The sequence below is a fragment of the Marmota monax genome, unplaced genomic scaffold (assembly GCF_021218885.2).
Source record: "Marmota monax isolate L192 unplaced genomic scaffold, Marmota_monax_Labrador192_F-V1.1 WCK01_AAM20220418_F8-fsc00019, whole genome shotgun sequence".
NCBI lineage: Eukaryota > Metazoa > Chordata > Mammalia > Rodentia > Sciuridae > Marmota > Marmota monax.
Window position 1 is genome coordinate 4,661,610 of NW_026695242.1, and position 17,041 is coordinate 4,678,650.

Consider the following 17,041-nt stretch of genomic DNA (forward strand, 5'->3'; position numbering starts at 1 on the left):
AAAGCTAGGTGAATGATATATGAAAAATTACTATTTTCACAGCTTTTTGCTTCACAATGAGAAGTTTAAATAAGAAATTTAAGACCAATTTCATGATAAATATCTTTGTATGGGACTAGGGGTATAGCTCAGTGGTAGAGGGCTTGCCTGGATGCGTGAGATCCCGTGTTTAATCCCCAGTACCCCCCCCCCGAAATCCTTGTATGTAAATCTTTATGCCTATTTGTGCTAAATTATTCTATAGAATTGATTCCTGTAGGTAAAGTTAAAGAATATGCATATTCTGACATGTATTTTTACCAAGAAAAACTATACCAAAATTTCTCCCAATAACAGCAGATCTCAACTTTTTTCAAATTTCTGAGATACAGTAGGTAAATATATAAGGTCACTTGAAGTTCTTATTTGCAACAAAATATTATTATATCCCAGTTTACATATTATTCTTCTAAAATATGTTGTTACTCTGATCACTGTCATGAAGGGAACTCTTCATGCTTGCATTACTTCTACAGTATATTTTTGAGTAAGATTCAAATAATCCTTTCTGGTACATTTTAGGTAAAATGTACATGATCTTCTAGTGCCATGTTTCACCTGCCTTACTTAAATATAAGCATGTTGAAATAAGGGCCATGCATCTTTGTATCTAATATTACTCCAAGCATGCTGTAGTTAAACATACTGCAACTAATTGCCTAATATACACATACTCAGATAACTTATTCAACATTTCAAGTTGTAATTTGTGTGCATATGCTCCTCACTTTGCTCTTCTTATATCTTACCCAGGTCTTCATAGCTCAGGGTGCAGTTACACAGTTGAGTGCCAGCTCTAAGAGAGTCCCCACAAGAGAGGTTACAAATCAAAAGCAGGGTGTGGAATTACTTGACATTCAGATGTAAGTTGTGATGGTCTAACTGCAAGTCTTCTGACTAATGAATCTCAGGAACTGAGATGAGCTTCTGTCTAGATTTCCAATACTTACCTCTAATTCATTATTCTTTACATTCTCATCCCTGCTTTTAAAACTAGACTGCTCTAATTCCATGGTATTTGTTAGGCATTTTAGTGCCTGTTAGCTCCTCACAACCTTTATTTTGAGAAGATCAATGTAGCTCCTCTTATGTAAGAATAGACCTTTCTGAATGACACTGATTGCCTCCTCAAAAAGAGCTTCTTCCAGTTTTCTTCCACCACTCCTAGGTCACATAATATCTTACTGGTGTTCACACTAGAATTGATGAAGCTATTGTATCCCTTGGGAGTTAGATAAGTGGTCTAGGAAGGAGGAATAGTGGTTGGGTTAAATAGGAAAGTCAGGACAGTGGAGCCAGGAGGGCCTGTAAGAAACTTTACCTAGGTGAGGAAGATCTTGAGATAAGATGTTGTAGATAGAGGGGTTGATAGCAAATCTGACATTAAATCAGTTTAAGTACAGTTAGCAACCATGCAGATATCTTGTATCCAGAATATGTCATCTGAACATTTGCCTCACCTGGGTTGAGTTTTTTTCCCAGGTCCTGCTGGCTATGCTTTCCTATTTAACTGAACTACAATGCCACCTTCTTGGGCAACAAATCTTTTATAATTTAATTTATTACAGCTTTGGCTTGTGAACTACAAAAATAGCACAACAGGTCAACACCCAAAATCATGTTTGGCATGACTCATTTGAAGAAAAATTATCATCCCAATAGTAAATAGTTATTTCTATTTTCCTGTTAGATAAAACACAAAATAATTAGAAGGAAAAATCTGGCTATGTTTTGAAGTTGAATTAAGACTACCGAATATACAGGAACACATGGAAACCTGATTTGCAAATAGACCCCATATTAAATTTTAATGATGTTGAATGCTCCTATGATTTATAGATAAACTTACAAGTGGCAAGCTCAGTTGGGTTCTTACTATCACCTGTCAAAGAAATCTAATGACCCCCATTATGATCTGCTTCATCTGCTCAAATACCAACAAGCAGACTTCTAAAAGTTTATTGCAGCCAACTGTTCATTTTTAAAAAAATATTTCTTTAAAAATATTTTTATTAGAGTTTTATAGTAATACATAGCAGTTGGGCTCATCCCAACATAATCATGTATGCATGGAATTTGATTTCATTTTGATGCCCCCCTTTTCACTTCTTAAATTCATTCCCTCTCCCATTCTCCTTCCTTACTCTGCTACTTTTTTGTTCTTTCTTTTATTGCTTGAAATTGAAAATTTCTTCCCCCCAAACTGCTCTTTGTACTTAAAACAAAACAAAAACAAAAACCCACTTAAAAACACAAATTTAAATACACAGAAAATGTTAAGACAGAAACTGATAAACCTGAAGCCATTTCAAAAGAAAACTTAAAAGATCCCAGACTAGCTGACTGCCAAAATACTATTTATTTGATCATAACAAAACAATGTTGATCCTTTACAATAATCTTGTAATGATCTCTAATTTATGGGAGAAATAAAATGCTGACTCCTGGGCTGGGAATGTGGCTCAAGTGGTAGCGCGCTCGCCTGGCATGCGTGTGGCCCGGGTTCGATCCTCAGTACCACATACAAACAAAGATGTTGTGTCCGCCGATAACTAAAAAATAAATATTAAAAAATAAATAAATAAAGCATGCTGGCTGGACTGGCATCTTGAAAAAAAAAATGCTGACTCCTTCTGTAAGACACAAAAAGTTAAGGCCATGGTTTGTGTTTTGGAATTCAAGGGCATATTTAGATGTACCAACTATATGGACAGAAATCTAAATTTTGTGAAGGATCCATATGACTTCCAGGGAAGTAGTCCTTGTTCTCTAGGCCCCCCCACATTGTTACCCACCTAACCTTTCATAAGACCTAGATAAATATCCGCTAAAAGTTTAAACAACACCGACAGGGAATAAGATGTTTTAAAAATAATTCTTCATTAAAATGTCCCTTAAAAAGAAGGGACACTGTTCCCCAGAAAATTCAACCAGCCACATAAATTTATCTAAAAGTTTTCACAAAAATAATTTTGAATCCTAGAATATAATTACATTATGCACCTTATAGGTGTGAACTCTTTTTGTTTTCTTCCTTTTTTGGATACCAGGGATTGGACTCAAGGGCACTCAACCACTGAGCCATATCCCTAACCCTATTTTATATTTTATTTACAGAGGGGTCTCATTGGGTTGCTTAATGCCTCACTTTTGCTGAGGCTGGCTTTGAATTTTCAATCATCCTGCCTCAGCCTCTTGAGCCAGGGGGATTACAGGCATGCACCACCATGCCCAGCAGGGCTCTTTTTCTTTTTAAATTATTAAAAAAAAAAAAAAAAAAATATATATATATATATATATATATATATATATATATATATATGTGTTATAGTTGGATACAATTCCTTTATTTTATTTATTTATTTTTATGTGGTGCTGAGGATTGAACTCAGTGCCTTGCGCGTGCCAGGTGAGAGCCCTGCCGCTGAGCCACAACCCCAGCCCCAGGTGTGGACTCTTTGGGGAGATATTTCTACTGCACTAAATTAAAGGTGATTCTTCCCTTCCTTTCCTGATCCTAAATCAGAAATATCTTCTTGAAGTGAAAATAATTTTTCTAATGTTAAGTGCAGCTTGTAATGGAAAAAAAAATTTAAGTTGTAGAGGAATACAATACCTTTATTTTACTTATTTATTTTTATGTGGTGCTGAGGATCAAACCTGGTGCCTTACGCTAGAAGCACTCTACCACTGGGCTACAACCCCAGCCCTGTAGGTGGATTTTAAAATGGGATATATGTTTATACATATATTTATTTACTTTTAGGTACTAAGGATTGAAACCAGAGGCACTCTACTGCTGAGAGCTACATCCCTAGCCCCCTTTATTTTTATTTTGAGATAGGGTCTTGCTAAACCATCTAGGCTAGCCTTGAACTTGTGATCCTCCTGGTTCAGTCTCTCAAATAACAGGATTACAGGTATGCATTATCCCTGGCTATTTTTTTTTTTCCTTTTAAATACTACCTTAAACTTTTTATTTCTGAGGCTGGGATATAGCTCAGTTGGTAGAGTGCTTGCCTTGCATGCTCAAGGCCCTGGGTTCAATCCTCATTACTACAAAAAACAAAACAAAAAAACCTTATATTTCTGGCTTCCAGAATGCATTATCAGAATTTTTATAATTTTATTATCATCTACTGTATCTCCTAATTTAGTATTAAATGCAAATTTTATGGATGGGTTATTTAACATTTCTCCTTAAAGGAAAAAATGTTTAATAAACTCTCATCTAGTAGCATTTCCTTTAGCAAGCACTTTGGTATAAACTTTCTGCATGACTGAATTCATTAGCCTTTTGCATTAGTCTTTGTTTATCATCTTTAAACCAAGCCAATCTTTATTAATTTTCTAGGGCATTTTCCCAAGTGCTTTTACCACAATTTTTCTCTACAGTTTTTCTATTCCTATCACATTTGCTTCACTGCAGCTTCACAGAATTGTTCATCACTAATACTTTTTAAAGGGATTATGGCATTTTTTATTTTTTAGCATTTAATTATAAAAAATTCATCTTTAGTATTTGTTCAACCTTCTGAAATAGGGCTTTGTAAAGCAAATATAAGTATGGAGTATGGTTTCTTTTTTTATGGAATTATGGTAAACTGATTACAAAATGCTTTTGAGTCTAAAAGATATCTTCCTTCTCTGTATATTCTTTAAGAACTTAATCATGTATTGTGCAGTATAGCATTCAAGTTCCATCACATTTTACCATTTCATGTTTATCCAACTCACAGCTCCTTCCCTAATATTTGTCATTTTTTGTAACACATTATACACGTTAAGGAGTCTTTGCCTTTTGCTCTTGTTATTTCATTAATTTGGAATACCTTTGTAATCTCAACAAAATTTTAAGAAATTTTCAGTCTGTTCAAACCTGACTTTCTTTGTGAAGCTTTCCCCAAATTTCTGTCCCATTTGTTCTATAAAAATTAGCTCATAAGAATATATTAATTCTCAAAAAAAGAATATACTAATCCTCATATTGTATGAGTGGAATATGTCTCTTATACATTTTAAGAACAGGGATTTTTGTCAATTACCTTTATAATCACAATTCCTGACAGAGTAGATACTCAAAACCATACTGAATTAAATAATTTGTATTGTTTCTCTATTGCTTATTTATACCTTGCCTCTCCAACTTGTCCTGCTTGAGATTAAAGAGCCTCAGACTTTTCTGGGGGGCAGTACTGGGGATTGAACTGGGGGCACTCTACCACAGAGCTATACCCCCAGCCCTATTTATTTTTTATTTTGAGACAAAATTTTACTAAATTGCCAAGTCTGGCCTTGAACTTGCAATCCTTCTGCAGCCTCCTGAGTTGCTGGAATTATAGATGACCATGTCTGGTTCTCAGACCTCTTTAAGTTCTATATTAACTGTCATATTCTTAGCACTTTATCAAGAATCTTTGAATCAGTAAAAAATGTTAGAAATCACACACTTGAAAACCTTGACCAGTGGAAGCATTCGTTTTAACAAATACCTTTGTTGAAATATTTGTAATCGGGCTGGGGTTGTGGCTCAGTGCTAGAGCAGTCGCCTAGCACACGTGAGGCCCTGGGTTCGATCCTCATCACCACATATAAATAAATAAAATAAACATATTGTGTCCAACTACAACTAAAAAAGAAAAAAGAAAGAAATATTTGAAATGATTAGTGTGACATTATGGACTGGTTTGCTCAAGACTGTCTAAGGTTTATAAGAAATGAGGCAAGAGTTTAAAAACTTCCTTAAAAATATATATTTATACACACACATACATATATATGTGTATATATATATATACATACATACAGACAGACAGACACACATATTAGTTGTAGTTGGACAATACCTTTATTTTATTTATTTATTTTTATGTGGTGCTGAGGATTGAACCCAGTACCTTGCATGTGCTAGGCGAGTGCTCTACCGCTGAGCCACAACCTCAGCCCCTAAAACTTCCTTTAAGTACAGTTTTTAACATTCCATGTGCAAACAATTTATTCTTTTCAAATGAGGAAAATTTTAGCTGTTCAATTATCTGAATCAGATTTTTCTGCTACACCTCCAAAGATTTCTATCTGGGCCAGAAACTTGCATGCAGTGTTCCCGCCAAAAGAAAATTTTGCCAAGTTGTAATGCTCTGAAAAATGAATTTCAGAGTCTAATTGAATTTGTGCTTTACTGAGGACAAACAATGATTATTCTGAAAAACATTTGGTAATATGGCTCTTAAATATTCATTTGTATATTTTTTTTAGAGCTTTCAATTACAGAAATTGATATGTGGAGTTTAAAAGAAAATGTACATATTCTCTAAAAATTACTCAAGTTAATGTGTATGTACATATATATCTATGAACATGCAGCTAAATGTTGTTATCATCAGATGTCTACTCACACATACAAAATGCATGTATAAGATATGTACAACAATTCCATATCACAAAGTTATCCAGCTCTAACAATTTCTATCTAAAGAGACATCTTAGAGCTTATTTGGCATAAGCTCTGAGAACCATCATTGATCAATTATGAACTGGATCATATATGGACATTTTCTTGGGTCAAGGAGTATGTGGGCATGTTTCTACAAGAAGCTTTGTCATTCTAAAGTCTCCTGGCACTGATCTCATGATTAACTATAAAGTGGAAGCGGATAGTCATCCTTTAAATATAGTATGCATTCTGAGACATAAGATGAACTACGGCTTTTCTAACCTTGATGTTATTAATACTTGGGGAAAGATGATTCTTTGTTGTGGATGGCTATCCTGTGCATTAAGGATGTACAATGACATCCTGCCCTCTATACGCTAGATGCCAGTGGAGCCCTGACTCCTGTGCCCTAGTCAGTTGTCACAAACAAAAGTGAGAGAAAAAATTGTTCCTGGTTGAAAAACATGGCTGTAAGCAAATGAGGCAACATGGTGTAGAACATGTTAGACTAGAATGGGATTCAATAGGTGAGTTCTCATCTAGATGCTATTGTCTCTAATTTGAGATCTTGAGGAAATGACCTAATCCACCTAAGGACCTTATATAACAAATTAACAAATTAATACTTAATTTTCTTGGCCTATGATTTTTTTTGTTAATTTTTTTTGTAGTTGTAGATGAACAGCATGCCTTTATTTATTTATTTTTAAATGTGGTGCTAAGGATGAACCTGGTGCTTCAACACATGCTAGGCAAGCACTCTGCCACTGAGCTATAGCCCTAGCCCATATTTTTTAATTTTATACTGAACAGCGACTTTGAGTTTAGTATGTAAAAATATATCTTGTAGTAAATCAATTCTCACACCATAAACAAGCAGAAAAACTTCAGAAATTTAAATAAATTTAGTAAATTTAATAAATAAATTTAATAAATTTAAATAAATAAATGAAGGTATAAGAAAGCCAAAGTTTCCAAACTTAACAGTATAAGATCCCAGAGAAAAGAAAATCTTCAAAAACTAAGCTAGCATTTTAAAAGTTGTTTTCCCCTTCAGGGCATTTTCAAATTCTCATGTTGGGTGAAAGGCTGAGAATCTGGGCACCATGCTATTACTAGGAGGCAGAGAAGCCAATAGAGCTTTTGGCAATCTCATGGGAGTAGTGAGACAAAAATTGGAGCATTCAAGTGCCAAGGCAGTCAGAATTGAGGGGTTCTGATCCTGAGAAGTGCTGAAAAACAATAAAGCATGTCTGAAAATCTGGGGTTTTCTTCCTCAGGTATTTGCCAAATCTATCAGGGAGCAGAACAGGAGGTCCAGACATCAAGCAGAAGATTTCTAGAAGAAAGAGTGATGTTTCTGATAGTTGTAAGAAGGAGGAAAAAAAAAATGCCTATGGCATAGAAGTAGGGAACAAATCAGAGGTAGACTCAACCTTACACAACCCTTGAGATTGTTTAGTCCCTAATTTATCTTTACTCTATGTACCTTCTACAGGAAGATGATATCAATAACAGAAAACCCTATAATTTTTAGAAATTAAAAAAATTTTTATTTTAAGTTGTAGATGAACAATACGTTTATTTTATTTTTATGTGGTGCTGAGGATTGAACCAAGTGCCTCACGTGTGCTAGGCCAGCACTCTACTATTGAGCCACAACCTCAGTCCCAGAAAACCCTATAATTTATTATGAACAATGTTTAACATTTGACAAAAAATTATTGGGCAATTCAAGAAATATTATCTCAAGGATAAGAAGTCAAAAGAAACAGATGTTCAGATAACTAAAATACTGCAGTTTTAGATAAGGAATTACTACTGTTATGATTAACATGTTAAAAAAAAAGACGAAAAGGGAAAAGATTACAGTATAGAACTGGGATCAATAAAAACAATGAAATAATTTAAAAAATGAAAAATATGACTAGTGAAATAAAGAACTAAATAGATGCCCTGAAATGTAGGATGGACAAAGCAGAAAAGAAAATTATAAGTATATAGGTCAGTGCAAAATATATAAGCTAAAGCTTGAGATTGAAAAGAAAGAAAATTTAGAAAAGAGTAAAAAAGACATATGGGGTACAATGAAAAACTTCGAATATATGAATAAATGGAATCCTGATAGGAAGCAATGGATCCTGTATTTAAAGAGAAAATGGCTAACAATTTCCCCAAACTGATGAGTTACTAATCACAGATTTAAGAAGCACCAAAACTCCAGCAGGATAAATATAAGGAACCAAGCACAAAAGTTAAATTTGAAGAAAAATTCTTAAACACAGCCAGAGAAAATAGAAATATTATAATCAAAGGATCTAGAGTAAGACTAACAGCTGACTTCTCAACGAAAACAAGAGGCTCTGAAAAATAATGGAAGACCATTTATAAAGAGCTCAAAAAAACATAACTCCCAACATAGAGAATGGTACTCACTGAAAGGGGGAAAGACCAAACAAAGTGAAAGACTGAGATAATTTTTGCACCGAGTGAAATACTAAATGAAGCTGTTTAGGCAGATTAAAACAAAGAAATACAGGAAAAAAAGCAATGGAAGGAGTGAATTTGCACAAAAAATAGTATCTTTTCTCCTCGAGGTTTTAAAATACATTTAAAATTAAAACAAATAGAAACAAAAATCTAAAAGGATGACCTTTGGGATTATGTAGCTCAGTGGTAGAGCACGCATGGGTGGTTCAACCCCCAAGTACAATGTTCCCCTCCCGCTGAAAAAGAATGCATAAAGTAACTGAAAATCTTACAAAAGATACACACATTCAAAAACACATACACAATATCTCTATACTGAAAATAACAAAACATTTTAATAAATATTATACATCATCTAAATTTTTTTAAAATGTGGTATTGGGGATTAAACCCATTAAATTCATGGTAGGCAAGCTCCCTACCACTAAGCTAAATGCTCAGCCTTTTTTATTTTGAGACAAGGTCTCACTAAATTGCTGAGGATGGCTTCAAACTTGTGACCTGATACAGGCGTGTGCCACTGTACCAGCACAGACCACCTAAATTAATAGAGGGAATTACTCTATAGATTGGGAGACAAAATAATGTAAGGATGTCAATTATCACTAAGTTGAATTGCTGAGTCAATACAATCTGAAAAACATTGTAGTAAGGAATTAACAATTTTGGGGGTGGTAGAAATTAACAAACTCATTCTAGAATTTATGTAAAAATGCAAAAAGAAAGAAAAGCTAGGACAATCTAGAAGAATAAAGTTGGAAGACTGATACTACCAGATAGAAAGACTGATTATAAACTAATTAATTAGGAGAGTATGCAACTGGTAAAGAACAGAAAATGAGAATAATAGAATATAACAGAGAATCTAGAAAAAGATTAATATATGCAAGGTTCCCTGAAATGTGAAAGATGTCAATATAGTACAGTCAGGTAAAGGGTTTTCCTCTCAATGAATGATGTTGGGTCCACTGGCTAGTGATATGGACATAAGAAATGAACCATACCCCTACTCTACATTATATGTAAAAAGTAATTCTAGATGGACTAAAGTGTGAACAATAGAAGAAAATCTTCATGGGTTGGGGATATGCTAAGACTTTCTTTAAAGGAATATGAGAAGCACTAATCGTAAGGGGAAAACATGAATTGAACTGTACTAAAATTAAGAGCAAAAGACACCATGAAGAGAATGAAGACGCAAGCCAAAGAATGGGATAAACTATGTGAAATAAAACAAAAATATTTACATGCAGATTATAAAAGAATTATAAGTCAGTAGGACAACCCAACAAGGGAATAGGATTTCAACAGGAATATTACAACAGAAGATATCCAAAAAATAGGTGGATGAAAATATGCCTTATTGCATTACACACCAGGAAAATTCCAATTAAAAATCATAACAGGATACTATACTATTACACATTCATGAGAATGGCTAAAATTTAAAAAAAGATGGGTAGTTACAAATTCTGGTAAAGATGTGGAACAATCAGAGCACCTTGCTGATGGGAGTTCAAACTGCTATGGCTGTTAGGAAATCGTGGACAGAAGAACAAAACTCGTCTGTATCCTAACTATGGTCATGGTTACAAAATCTATATAATTACCAAAATCCACAGAATCTGATACTTCACAGAGGAAATTTTTATTTATTTAAATCTGATAAAGACATGAAAGGAAACCAAGATGGAATACTACAGGTATTACAAATGAATAATGTAATCACACTAAAGTGGATGGAATAAAAGAACAAAAAGTTACTTTAGGTGACAGTATTCTGACTGGACACTGGAAAAAAAAGACAAAAAGAACTGTAAATGAATACTACAGTAAGTACACCTGTTTCTCACAAGGATATAGATAGGCATTTCAAAACTACCTTAGAGGGCTGGGGATGTGGCTCAAGCGGTAGCGCGCTCGTCGCCTGGCATGCGTGCGGCCTGTCGATCCTCAGCACCACATACAAACAAAGATGTTGTGTCGGCCGAAAACTAAAAAATAAATATTAAAAAATTCTCTCTCTCTCTAAAAAAAAAAAAAAAACTACCTTAGATACAACAAATAAGTAAATACATTCTAGAGAATAGAGTCAGAATTATTTTAGAGAATAGAGTCAGAATTTCCTATGTCAGAAAGTTGTAAATAAGGAAGGGCAAAGTCTAGAATGAATCTTGTATTGTATGACTGGAATAAGATGTACAATGGCTTAAAAAAGCATATAAACAGATACAGAAATAAATATAGCTTAGTATAATACATATATTGCTCTGTTTACCAAGAGGGCCTAGGAAGGATGACATTCAAGGAGTAAAAAGCATATATACTACTCAGATTTGGGATTCTTTTTTTTTTTAATATTTACTTTTTAGTTGTAGTTGAATACAATACGTTTATTTTATTTATTTTTATGTGGTGCTGAGGATCGAACTCAGAGCTTTGCACGTACTAGGTGAGCACTCTACCGCTGAGCCACAACCCCAGAGAAACATGTACCAATTCTAAATACCATTCTTCAATAAAAGGAATCAAGGTTCCTTGGAGAAGTGTTGATTCAAGAACTGAGACAGGGAAAATTCAACATGAGTCTGGCACATTCTTGTTGTCAAAAAGTAAAAAAGTATACCTGGGTGCAGTGGTACACACCTCTAATCCCCGTGATTTGGGAGGCTGAGGCAGGAGGATTGTTAATTCAAAGCCAGCCTCAGCAAAAGTGAGCCACTAAACAACTCAGTGAGACCCTGTCTCTTAAATAGGCCTGTAGATATGGCTCAGGGGTTGAATGCCCCCAGGTTCAAACCCTGGTCCAAAAATAGTAAAAAAGTTCACACAAAAGGATGGGAAGAGAGCCAGACAAAAATTCTACACACTGGGTGATTCCATTTTAAAAACAGGCAGTAGTGGTAAGAGTAGACACTAAGATAATGGTTGCCTTTGATGGGGTTAATGATTAGGAGGGGGGCTTCTACAGTGCTGTACATGTACTATTTATTGATCTGGTTGTAGTTAAACAGGTGTGCCCATTTAATGAAAAGTTGTATCAATTTTGTATGCATGTTAAACTTCAATACAAACTATATGTGGTATTCTGCATTTTGAGTGTGGTAGTTTGTTACATGTTATTTAGGAAAACATGTGAATTTTAATATATGTAATCTATATCCCAATAAATCAGACTTAGCGGTCTTTCCAGAAATCAATGCTATCTGCCTAGTGTAGGCTATCTCCCATTCTGCCTTGCAGTAGGATCCTATGTGATAGAAAGCTGGCAGTTAAAAGAAGTCTTATTTCTTCAGGCCTGAGATCACTAATTGTACAAACGACGCCTCAAAGGTATTATTTTGTAAGGACTGATGATAGTTCTACATGTTATTCTAAATCATTTGATCTCTTGGTTCTAAATTATTTTGATCTCTTATCTTTTATAGTTATAATAATACAAAAATGGAACAACTTGGTTGTTTAAATTCATAGGTAACAAACACATTTTTCTTTAAAATCTTACCTAGTAAGAATATTTTTGTGTGTGTGAATGCCATACACAAACATTCTAAAAGAATGCTACTTAATTTGTTCTATCCTTACTACCACCAACCTATGCCAATAAGATCATCATCAACATTTATCATGGTTTGGCTGCAGTAGAGATAGCATTTTCAAAATGATTTACATTAATATTTGTAGGAGTAGGGTGGGATGGTGTGTTGACATTATTCTTCCAATTGCTGAGATTGTTTTCCTTTAAAATTTGCATTTTCTATTGCATACTCTCTGCTTACTAGAATTGCAAATCATACTGATCTTTTCTTATAGAATAATGGAGAACATTGAATGTTTTTATAGAACATGAAAACTTAACTAGCAGAGGAGATAACAAGTTTTTAAAGTACCAGGAACATGAACACAAGTAACTTTGATACCATTATTTACTTATAATGACACAGTACACTGTGATAAGACTAAGTTAAATTAGAACTGTCTTGAAGTTGGGGGCTATTTAATCTGTAGATCACCTGTAAGAGTCAATGAGCCCTTGATACTTTTTGACAGGATAAGAAAGAGAAACATGTACCAAGGCCTCACTTACTGAAGAACTAGATATTTAGTTAGTTTTCATCATCCATAGTACGATAAAGATTGGCAACATTATCAAATCACCTAACTGAATGATTCTCAAAGTGAGACGTGCAAATAGACAACATTGCTATATCATTATAAGGGAACTTTTTCAACAAATACACAGCACTATACTTCTCTTCCCCCATCAACATTTCCATACATCTCCTTGAGAATGTCTATTTTAATGCTGCGCAGATTGAGGAGAAGTGATTTAACAAGGCAGGACTGTATTTACGAAAAACTCACAGGTAATTTTGATAGGATAGCAATAGACTTACTTCCACTTAAAAACTCTGACCTAACATATTTTCTTCCTTTGTGCAAAATTACAATTCAGATTGCCCAGAAAGAATTATGAAAGTACTCAAAAGAGAAGAGACTATAATTTATTCTTCAGTGGACCTATTACTGTTTCATAACAGCCATGGTGTGAAATGCATTATTTTCTATTTAGAACAAAAGTCCTATTGCTTTTTCCAATTATTAGTGATATATTTATTACAGAAACTTGGAGAAATTTAAACTTTCTATAAAGTACTATACACACACACACACACACACATATATATATATGTATATATACATATATCTATATGTACATATGTTTGTGTGTGTAAAATCATGTTTTTTTTTTACAACAGTCTGCAAATAATAAGGCATTAAAGTATGAAGATCTTATTAGGTTTCTGCCCATTAGCTTAGTCTTAGTTTTTCTAAAGTTTATAGACACAGAAATTATTTGTTTGACTTGGCTCCCATGTTAATAAACAGGCTTATTTAACATTTATTAAAAGGATCAAAATGAATAGTCATCTTTTATTTTCTGCCTTCATTCCCAACCTCTTAATCTGTTTGATATATTAAATGTCTTTTGAACTGTGGTAAAATATACCTAATAAATTTATCATTTTAATCATTCATGAGTGTACAGCAACTGAGTATATTCATATTGCTATATAAAGATCATCACCATTAATCTCTACAACTTTTTTCATCTTGAGAAACTGAAACACTATATCCATTAAATGATAAATCTCCATTCTTCCCTACCCTAGCCTTTGGCTAACACTGTTCCACTGTCCCTAAAAATTTGACTACTCTAAATATTTCATGTAAGTAGGATCAAACAATACTTTCCTTTGAAGCTGGCTTATTTTACTTACTATAGTGTCTTCAAGGTTCATCAACATTATGGCATGTATCAGAATTTCCTTTTTAAGATTAAATATATTTCATTGTAAATATAAATGTGTATGTGTGTGTCCACATGCCAATGAGTGTATACATGCATATCATGTTTGGTTTATCCGTTAATTTGTAGATTGATACTTGGGTTTGTTTCTACTCTTTGGCTACTATGAATAATACCACTACGAACATGGGTGAATATATTCCTGTTTAAGTTCCTGCTTTCAATTTCTTTAGGCATATAACCCAAAGTGCAGTTGCCTACCTTTTTACTCTCACTAGTCTCCAGTGCCTAGCCTTCCCTCAAATAAATCTGGGAACTCAATTAGCCTGTAAGCACTGAAACAAAGATTGATATACAACAGAACCTTTGAGCTGGATGGAAACCCAATCTGAAAGAGAGATGAGCAGTAAAACAGGGTGAGTGGAAAACTTTCTAAATTTGCTGACTATTTAAATAAGAAGAATTTAAATAATTAAATTTATAAAAGAAAGTGGTTTACAGAAAACCATATCTCAATATGAGATAGGTCTTTAGAATAAAATACTAAGGAAACTGATTTTGTTAACATTAACATTATTGCTAAATGCCACAAACTTAACAGTGTGATCGTTTAAAAATACTCTACAGTGTGAGGCAAGGCACAATACTCCTAATTAGTGTTTTAATAAGTGTCTTAGCACTGCCTTGTGCCATTCTGGAATGTCACTTATGGAAAATTAAGGGACACTTTCCCCTCCCTATCTTCCATTAGTATTTTAATGCTAGGAGGTGGGAAAAAGCTGATCCATATTCAAGAGGAAAGGAGGGAAAACAATAACAAATTGGCATCTCTTCTGTGAATTGCCCTACAGGCCAAGCATTTTTATGTTCTTAATCATTATTAAATGACTTAACATGACACCCAGAGCCTGGCGAATGATTGCATCCTGACATGAGAACGAATTACAAATGAAATGAAAGATCAAGCCGTATTAGAGGACTGCCTCTGGGAAATGAAAATCTTTAATTCTCTTTTATTATTGACATTTATTTGGCTGCCATGAATAACAACATAGCAAAGAGATTCAGCTCTGCTTGTGCACTGAATAGCTTATCCCAAGGCTCAAAACTGCATTAACATTTATCATGTTTGCTTTTGTAGCTGACACCACTGAACAGATTCTCTATCCATCTTGTATTTATCATGCATTGCAGATATAGTGCATCCTCTAATTTCAGTTCATTTTCATATGGTAGGAAGAGCAAAGATTAGCCAGTGTCTTGCCTCAAATAAATTTCTGATTGTAAGCTTTCTTAAGAATGGTTTAATAGATTTAATAAAGAATAAAATAAGTTCTGAAGGAAATTCAGTTGCAAGATGGGAAGGATAATTTTCCATTCTGGTAAAATGGTGCAAATTCATAATGAAGAAAAAAACTTGTATGATACGTATATCTGGAATGCAGAAAGCTTTCAAATGAACGTCTCCATAAAGAGCAACCTAATAGCATTTTATGAAGCTGAAGGTGGAACTATATTTCCTATGAGAAGATTGCATGTTTTTCACTTTTCTAAACCGTTCATTGCTAAGACATGAAATGGCCATACTATATAGGAAAATGGCAATTCAGATAGTTTGTATCAAGGCAGGGATATCCTATCAAGGTTTATGTCTTCTGTCTCATACAAATTAACAACTGTGGCTTTTCCTGCCAAAACAATAAAAGTTTGCATAGTACCCTGGTGCCTTTGCTTACATAAGCCTCTTTGGAATGTTTCCTTTTTGCAGTACTGGGGATTAAACCCAGGACCTCATGAATGCTAAGCAAGTACTCTACTAGGAGTCACATTCTCAATCCTTTCTATTTTATTATTTTGAGATAGGATCTTGCTAAATTGCCCAGGCTATCCTCAAATTTGTATTCCTCCTGCCTTAGCCTCCACAGTAGTTGGGATTATAGGCATGCCACCATCATGTCTTGCTATTGCCCACCTTTCTTTAAATCCCTCTTGCAATTAAAGGTTTAGTAAAGATATCAATTTATCTTGGGAAAACCATTTAACATTGTTCAATCTTGCTTGAATTCTATTTTTTACTTTTTTAAAAAACATTTTAATAATGAAAAATTTCAAACATATATACAGAGATAAGAACATAATTGACTGATTTTATGTCCACTGTCCAGCTTCAACAATGAACTCATGACCAGCCTCTTTTCATCAGTATCTCTACTTCACCATCTACTGCTCACTGAATTATTTTGAAGCAAATCTCTGAATGTTATTTTTCACAATTCTATAATAAGAAAGAATTAATTATTTCCAGGGTACCTTTGCTTCAAGATTGAACAGTAAATTCATCTTTGACTCTTCAGGCTCTGTAATTTGATTCATCAAAAATATACTTCCTTTGTGCTATAATATCTTTCTTCAGGTTTTACTGACCTTCCTTTCCGAGTCAATACAATTCATATAGTTTGTCCCCATAAATAAAAAGTATGATTATACTTTTTACTCATGTTTTATGTGTATCAACTTCATTTCCCAGTTAGATCTATCTATCTATCTATATATATATATATAAATTAGATGGACACAATACTTTTTATTTATTTATTTATTTTTATGTGGTGCTGAGGATCGAACCTAGTGCCTTATGTGTGCTAGGCAAGTGCTCTATCATTTGAGCCACAACTCCAGCCCCGAGTTAGATCTTTAAGAATCATATATTTCAATGTTCAGCTGTGTACTACACAAACACAAAGGTAATAATTATTACTGTTTATAAT

General features: G+C 33.9%; 1 protein-coding gene across 3 annotated transcripts in view; it reads right to left on the reverse strand.

The window, feature by feature from the left end:
- The window catches only part of Adk (adenosine kinase), a 488,318-nt gene that overhangs the window by 77,176 nt on the left and 394,101 nt on the right, over positions 1–17,041 (reverse strand). The gene's annotated exons all lie outside the window — the stretch shown is intronic.